The sequence below is a fragment of the Citrus clementina genome, unplaced genomic scaffold (assembly GCF_000493195.1).
Source record: "Citrus clementina cultivar Clemenules unplaced genomic scaffold, Citrus_clementina_v1.0 scaffold_4, whole genome shotgun sequence".
NCBI classification, from domain to species: domain Eukaryota; kingdom Viridiplantae; phylum Streptophyta; class Magnoliopsida; order Sapindales; family Rutaceae; genus Citrus; species Citrus x clementina.
Genome location: NW_006262274.1, coordinates 7,469,691 through 7,478,817, shown reverse-complemented (window position 1 = coordinate 7,478,817; position 9,127 = coordinate 7,469,691). Strand labels below are relative to the sequence as shown.

Sequence of the window (9,127 nt, the reverse complement as noted above, 5' to 3'; positions counted from 1 at the left end):
AAGTAATTTAAATTACTTTGATATAATATAATTACCTCTACAATTGTGCTTACAAAAATATTGTTCAACTTTTATTTTGGCTTTTTAAATTGTTTTTGCTTTCTTTGGCAAGGTGGACGACCTTTATGACGACTTACTACTAGATCCTGTATGATTTCAGTACAATTTCCTGATCCACCATCAACAATTGTATCGTCATTGTCACATCAAATATTCAGGAATAGAACCTTTATTACTTTCTTCATCCAACCCATAATATTTTTTTATAGTTTTCTTAATTTTTTGAAGTCACCTTAGCAATATCATAAAAAGCAATGCACTCCTTTTTAAACTGCTGATGTTCAATGCTTGAACTCCTCACATCATAGCTGACTTTGACTTTACTGTAGCATCTCCGCACATATTTTCTCCATCTTTGTATGATATACTTGTCAGGAAGTAATTGTATATGGTTATATAGCAACACTGCAATGGCTTGTCTACAAAAATGCCCTTATATTCAAACATTGAACACATAAAATGAATTTCACCTTCATCTTTTTCAAAAATAACTTTAAAAGTTTTTTTTTACTCTTTCTATCATTTTCAATGACTTCATATTCTGATCCCCATAACTAAAAACCTCACAATACATCTTATTCATTAGCTCCTGTTGAAATTCTTGAAACTTGGAGATAGTGTACACTCCTTCAACTTGCTTCTCCGTTGTAAAACTGGTATGACATGGCATCCGTTGGCTAAAACACCTAGCATCTGCTTGCCATTTTTTCTCAATTTTGCTTTCCATTGTTTTCTCTTATTTCTCTACAAATTGCTTCAAGGTTGTTTTTAAGTTAACATACCCTTCAAATAAAGCATTCATACTCTCACTAAGTTGAGTAGTTGACATTCTAACCTAAAAAGTAGTTTTAACAAAACATGAAACCCAATGAATTTTTTCATTGTATCAACCATTTAACCACTGATTATTACCACGATCGTATTTCTATAATATGTCATGCCATGCTTCATTAAATTCAACAGGAGTCTGTGAATCATAAACAACATAATGCAACGAAACTCTAATGTCATGATATTCTGCATACCTTCCTAACTTCTGAAGCACCTTCTTTAGTACATGCCACAAACACCATCGATGACTAGTATTTGGAAGAACGATCTCAATTGCATTTTTCATTACTTTGTCTTAGTCTTTGATGATTCCAAGGGGAAGAGAGCCAGACATACATGTAGTCATGTGTCAAATAACCACATAAATATATTCGTGTCCTCATGTGAATTCAACTCGCATCCTAAAAAAATTGAATAACCATGATGATTAACTCCCACAAAAGAAGCAAATGACATGTCATACTTGTTTGTAAGGTATGTGGTGTCAAACGTGACAACTTCTTCGAAGTCTTTATAGGCTGGCCTGCTCCTTGGATCTGCCCAAAATACATTTTTTAACCAACCTTCCTCATCTAAGTCAAGACTAAAGAAAAACCCATCATTATCTGTTTGTATTTTTTTTAAATATCTCTAAATTGTAGCAGCATCTTTTTCTTCGAGCGTTAATCGCCTCACCTTATCAACATGATTTCTAGCATCTCTATCTAAAAATGAGACATTTTCCAAGCCACCAACCTCAATAACAATCGACTTGAAACTTTAAGTCATTTTAATTATTGCTTCTTCGTTTATTTTAAGTTGTTTTTTAACAAAAGGACTAATGGTACGGTTGCATTGATAATACCTACTCTTGCTCGGACTCACAATATGGTTGTGTTCAAAGTACAAATTTCCAATTATTTATTTTCCACAAAAAACATCCAAACGTCTTCCAATTTTAGCATTGCATCCATTTTTTTGGTTAGGTTAAAGCAGCAAAACATGATTAGATTTGCTTTCTGACTTGCCATTTCGCCCACAAGTAAATGTCACATATTTCAAACTCCTATCATCCCCTTTTCTATAAGATCTCCGCATCACTGGAAACCCTTCTTGTAGGCATAAGGTTTTTATTATTCAAACATTTCATCAGGAATGTTAAAAGACATCCCAACCTTAGGCTCAATAACATTTTCCACCAATTCCTCATTATTTTCTTCAAAATTATCCCCCTTGAAAATCTTGCAATTCTTCTACTTTATCAACCTCCTCCACTTGTTCTAAATTATCCATTCACTGCTGCAAATTAAAATAATTCAATATATTATTAATTAATTATTGCAAATTCATTAAATTTAGAAATAGAAAATAGAAACAAAATGAATAGCTCAAGCTTGATGTAAAAGCATCGCATCATAAGGTCAGGACTCACGAGATGGTTGAAATTGCTTCACTTATTAATCAACAACACTCAAAATGAAATATAGAAAAAAATACTCAGCTTATTACCCATTATATTAACTTAATTTAACAACAAGGCAATGAAACTCGCTTATTAATATGGAAATATAGAAACAAATGCTCAGATTATTACCCGCTTATTAATCAACATCAAGCACAATTTAAGCTTTGAAACTCAACTTTATGCTAAAGAAGACAATACTTTATCTTATTGCAAAGCCACATAGAAAATCAATCTGCTGCCAGAACATTTTCACAGCCACAGTAAATGTCCAAAATCATCTTTCAGGGACAATGCTGAAACTCATCCTTGTTCGAGCTTTTGCTTTTGCTTTTACGTGATCTAAGCTAAACCCTATCGCCTAGAGGAGAGAAAGCAGCTGGGTTACCATTTCCTTTGCCTTTTCCAAGCCAAATGGTGTCGTATTATAGTGAATCAAAACTAATAATAATAATAATAATATCGAAACGATGTCGTTTTTGTGCTGTTTCGGGGTTTGAACCGAGGCAAACATGATCGTTGTAATAAAAAAAAAAAGGAAGAGATAGCACTAACAAAATTTGTCGACTTGGTTAATTGAACGGAACTTAAAATATATTTAGAATCCGACTCGGTTTAATCGAATCAAAAGAAAATTTGACTTGGCTTACCTTTAAAAAAAGAGAAAAAAATAGTATGAAAAAGATTTACATACGGTTTATGTCATCAAGCCTCGGAAGTACAAATTGCAAGCCCTTTATATAACGATCAAGTGACCAATTCTTAGACTATAAGCAACCATGCAACACTAATTAGCATGCAATCTTCACAAATCAACCGTGTCCAGTTTACATGATTTATGTTATCCAAGCTTGCGGGTCTTCATTAATTTGCTTCCTAAATAACTCCTTGTATGCTTCTAGATCCTCATTAAACCCAAAATAATTAAACCAACTAAATTATATTTTCTATTTCCTAAATAGACTTGACCTACCAGTCTGCCACAGATCTTAAAATGGATCATTCTGCAGCCGAAGGTGGAATTCAATTATTCAAAGGATAGGATATATTATTATTTCTACAAAAAAAAAGTTATTTCTCACTGCATATGTAAGGACTAAGGAGCTTAATTAGGTTAATGTGTTAATGACAGACTCAAAATCGATTGTGCATGTTCAAGAAATCTCGATATTATTTTGATGTAAACTTATCAGAATTTATTGCCATGGATTATTAACCTAATCAATAATTATCAATCTTATATTTTGTCCGTGATTGAAATTTCTCACTTACTCCAGAATTAATCGTTGTATAATAATTAAATTACAATGATTCATTTAGTATAGCACTACAACGCTACTTATAAATCTAAAGAAAAAGACAGTAATATATCAATTTTTTGGTGCAAATTTTGTCCCAACTGCTTATATGGAAATTCTAACTGAGATCAACCCCCTTAGGACTTGGGTTCCTCTTTGTTGGATTTGACAATGGTGAGTTTACCCATTGGGTTGATCTTAATGGGCCTTTATATTACTTCTTTTGAGTTCACTTCCTTAAGCAATGAGAATGTTCTCGTTCAATGATACTCTACAGACACAAGAAAAGGATCAGAGGGCCGGCTTTGCCGGCGTAAACCCTCCGACGAGCAAATTAGTCATTGGATCTTTAGAAATATAATTTTAGGGAGAGAGAACTAAAGAGAGAAAGTTAGCATTTCCCCTCTTGAATCCATTGTTTCTTACCTTTTAGTGAGAACGAGGGATATGTTTATAAGCAAAACTGATTTGACTTGAATGCTAGTTACTTTGATGACAAATGCCATTGTTCTTGTGATATTTGGCAGCACTTTTCTTTTAGTGCTTGTGTGAATTAACATATGGATGTGCAAACTTGTCTACGGATTAAAGGAAGAAACATTTTATCCTTAAGTTATTTTTACTAAGACCTTGGGATCATAGGAACCTTCAAACTTATGAGGTTTGTCCTAGGATAAAAGCTTAGGACCTCGACACCTTTTGAGCTTTGAATCCTTACCACCTAGTTGATTTATCTTAAGTGGTTTGTCTTAGGATAAGAACCTAGGACCTTGGCTCCTTTTGGGCTTTGAGACCTTGCCACCTAGTTGATTTATCCTAGGTGGTTTGTCTTAGGATAGGAACCTAGGACCTCAGATCCTTTTGGCCATGGATCTTGGAACCCTTTGGGCGTTGAAGTCCTGTTACTTAGGAGGACTTTTCAAGGTAGTTTGTCCAATGAAATGCAAGTTATGCAACCCAAGAGGGGGGTGAATTGAGATTTTAAAACTTATGCTAAACAATTCGCACAACAATTTAATCTATTGCCTTAATCAAATACAAAAATAATAAATTTAGTAAATCACAATAATAAAAGAGTAAGGGAAGAGAAAGCAAACACAACAATTTTTACGTGGTTCGGCAATTCCCGCCTACGTCCACACTTCCAAGCCAACCAAGCTCGAGGATTTCACTATCCAAACCTTTCAAGGCTTCAAGTTTTTACAATTGACTTCCAAGGTGTCAATGAACCTTTACAATCAAGAGATTATCTCCTCAATCTCTTCACCCCAAGTGTTTCTCACACTTGTGTACACTCACAATTTGATGAGAAATGAAAATTACAACAAAAACTCTCTTTAAGAGAGGATATGCAAATAATAGCACAATAATGATTCAATAAATGATGATTTGCGAAATAGAAGCCCAATATGTGTTATATGATCTTATTTATGCTTGCATTAGTCTTTATAATGAAGTTGGAGTTGGATTTTTATAGTTAAAGCCCAAAAACTAGCCGTTATAGGCAAATTCCCACGCCCAAGCAGTTAGCCGCTTAATTTGGCCGGCTAGCCGCTCCAGTATAGTAAAATTACCGTTAAATTTGAATTTTGCTATAGTAATATTGTTCACAAAATTATATTTTGCCCAAAACTTTCTAAAATTATATTATAGCCCAATACTTTCTATAATTATACGATGGCCTACAACGTCATACAATTTTACATAAAAGGTCCAATTTCAGAATTTTTAAATTATGCTTGTCATTCTCTAAACTTTATAAAATAATAATATGGCCCAACATATAATAATATTTTTCAAAGATGTCCTTTTCAAGATTTAACAAAATATTCATAAATATCAAAGTTCTCAAATCCTTTCAATTTAATCCAAAATTTGAAAATATGAGATTTTCCTCAGGCGGCTAGCCGCTAGACCTCAGGAGGTTAGCCGCTCACTCTATCCAATTTTGGATTTCAAATGTTTGGATTACATTCGAGTGCTCAAACTTGAATAAATTATAGTATGGCACAAAACGTTTAAAATATTTGCAAATGGGTCTAACTAGAATTTTAAAAAATACTTATTAAATTCAAGGATTGCAAAACTTTTCATTTTAGTGCAAATTACTTAAATCCACAAAATTCTTTATCTTATAAATATAAAACCTTTTAGCTTATAAAAAGTAATTATTTAAATAAACTCTTGAACTTCTCAAATATTAAATCATGTATTAATTAAATTATATCGGCTTTACAAGAAGTTATCGCAATAATTTATCTGTTGAACTGTAAACTTTATTCTTGATTTCGCCGTTATCCGTTGAGTGTGTTGAACTTGATTTTACTTGATTCACTTGCATAAATATTATCCTTTAAAAAATAGAGAAAATGTGAAATACAATATTTATTAAATCACTTAGACAGTTGTTTGTTATCATCAAAATTATATTATGTGTAGCCTTTTAGGCTAACATCCACTACTTCTGAACTTAATTCGGAGTAAATTTATTAAATAGGCCTTATTGAGATTAAATTTATTTGGGCCTTAATTAGAAATATTTTATTTTTCGTGCAACTGTTGCCCCCACCCCAAAGTCTAAAATTTTTAAAATAAAAAATTTAGACTTTTTTTTTTAAAATATCTTTAGGAGGATTTTCTCCAAAGATTTCATCTTTAGGAATATTTTATCCTTGATTTCTATCCTTAGGAGGCTTTCCCTAGGAGAATTTTATCCAAGATTTTTTTTAAACATCCTTAGGAGGATTTTATCCAAGAATTCCATACTTAGGAAGATTTTGTCATTGATTTCTGTCCTTAGGAGGATTTCCTCAGGATGTCCTTGTGAGAATTTTATGCTAAGATTTTTTTAAAAAAAAATCATTAGGAGGATTTTATCATCGGATATCCTTAAGAGTATTTTATCCTATGATGATTTTCTAAGGAATATTTCCTAAAATTTCATTCGTAGGAGGAATTTATCCTAAGATGATTTTCTCTAAGGAATTTTTCCTTAAATTCTATCCTTAGGAGGATTTGATCCTAGGATGATTTTCTCTAAGGCCTTTTTCCTTAAATTCCATCCTTAGGAGGACTTTGTCCTAGGATATCCTTAAGAGGATTTTATCCTAGAATGATTTTCTAAGAAAATTTTCCTTAAATTCCATCATTACGGGGATTTGATCATATGATGATTTTCTCTAAGAAAATTTTCCTTAAATTTTATTTTTAGGAGGATTTTATCCTATGATGATTTTTCTAAGGAATATTTCTTTAAATTCCATCATTAGGAGGATTTTATCCTAGGATGATTTTCTCTAAGGGATTTTTTTCCTTAAATTCCACCCTTAGTAGGAATTTATCCTAGGGTGATTTTCTCTAAGGAATTGTTCCTTAAATTTCATCCATAAGAGGATTTTCTCAAAGGACATTTTCCTTAAATTCCATCCTTAGGAGGATTTGATCCTAGGATGATTTTCTCTAAGGAATATTCCTTAAATTTCATCATTTGAAGGATTTTACCCTAGGATATCCTTAATAGGATTTTATCCTAAGATGATTTTCTAAGGAATTTTTTCTTAAATTCCATCCTTAGGAGGATTTGATCCTATGATGATTTTCTCTGAGGAACCTTTCCTTAAATTTCATCTTTAGGAGGATTTGATCGTAGGATGATTTTTCTTTAAATTCCATCCTTAGGAGGATGGACTCCTAGAATGATTTTCTCTAAGGGATTTTCCCTTAAATTCCATCCTTAGAAGGAATTTATCCTAGAATGATTTTCTCTAAGGAAATTTTCCTTAAATTTCATCCTTAGGAGGATTTTATCTTATGACAGTGTAAAGAGAATTTTATCCTGTGATGATTTTATAAGAAATTTTCCCTTAAATTCCATCCTTAGGAAGATTTGATCATAGAATGAGTTTCTGCAATGAATGTTTCCTTAAATTTCATCCTTAGGAGGATTTTATCCTGAGATATCCTTAACTGGATTTTATCCTAAGATCATTTTCTAAGGAATTTTTCCTTAAATTGCATCTTTAAGAAGAATTTATCCTTGAGTGATTTTCTCTAAGGAATTTTTGCTTAAATTTTATCCTTAGGAAAGTTGTCTCTTAGAATATCTTTAAGAGAATTTTATCCTATGATGATTTTATAAGGAATTTTTCCTTAAATTCCATCCTTAGGAGGATTTGATCCTAGGATGATTTTCTCCAAGGCATTTTTCCTTAAATTCCATCCTTAGGGGGACTTTGTCCTTGGGAGGATTTGATCATTGGATTATTTTTTCTAAGGTAGTTTTTCTTAAATTTCATGTTTTAGAGGAAATTATATAAGGATGATTTTTCTAAGAAAATTTTCCTTATATTTCATCCTTATGAGGACTCTATCCTAAGATATCCTTAATAGGATTTTATCCTAAGATGATTTTCTAAGGAATGTTTTCTTAAATTCCATCCATAGGAGGATTGGATTCGAGGATTATTCCCTCTAAAAAAATTTTCTTTAAATTTCATCCTTAGAAGGATTTTATTTAGGAGGATTTTATCTTAGGATATCTTTAAGAGAATTTTATCAAAGGATGGTTTTATAAGGAATTTTTTCTTAAATTTCATCCTTATGAGGATTTGATCCTAGGATGATTGTTTCAAGAAATATTTCCTGAAATTCCTTCCTAAGGAGGATTTGATCCTAGGAAGATTTCTCTAAGGAATTTTTCCTTAAATTCCATCCTTAGGAGGATTTGATTTTAGGATGATTTTTCTGAGGAATGTTTCCTTAAATTTCATATTTCGGAGGGTTTGATCCCATGATGATTTCTCTAAGGAATTTTTCCATAAATTCTATCCTTAGGAGGACTTGATTCTAGGATTATTTTTTCTAAGGACTTTTTCCATAAATGTCATTCTTAGGAGTATTTTATCCTAGGATGATTTTCCCTAAGCAATTTTCCCTTAAATTCCATCCTTAGGAGGAACTAAGAAATGTTTACATAAATTTCATCCTTAGGAGGATTTTATTATAAGATATCTTTAAGAGTATTTTATCCTATGATGATTTTATAAGGAAATTTTCCTTAAATTCCTTCCTTATGAGGATATTATCTTAGGATGATTTTCTCTAAGGAATTTTTTCTTAAATTCCATCCCTAGGAGGAATTTGTCCTAGAGTGATTTTCTCTAAGGAATTCTTCCTTAAATTCCATCCTTAGAAGGATTTGACCCTATGATGATTTTCTCGAAGGAAAATTTCCTTAAATTTCATCCTTAAAATGATTTTATCCTAGGATATCCTTAAGCGGATTTTATCCTAGAATGATTTTCTAAGGAATTTTTTTTTTTAAATTCCATCCTTAGGAGGATTTGATCCTATGATGATTTTCTCTGAGGAACCTTTTCCTTAAATTTCATCTTTAGGAGGATTTGATCGTAGGATGATTTTTCTTTAATTTCCATCCTTAGGAGGATGGACTCCTAGAATGATTTTTCTCTAAGGGAATTTTCCCTTAAATTTCCAT

At 31.8% G+C, this 9,127-nt stretch overlaps 1 protein-coding gene across 1 annotated transcript in view; it reads right to left on the bottom strand.

The window, feature by feature from the left end:
* Nucleotides 1–2,139: 2,139 nt before the first annotated feature.
* The window catches only part of LOC112098852, a 28,827-nt gene continuing 21,839 nt past the window's right edge, over nt 2,140–9,127 (bottom strand). Inside the window, exon 5 of the mRNA XM_024185320.1 lies at nt 2,140–2,169. The gene's annotated coding sequence lies outside the window, so the exon portion shown is untranslated. The remainder of the gene's footprint in view (nt 2,170–9,127) is intronic.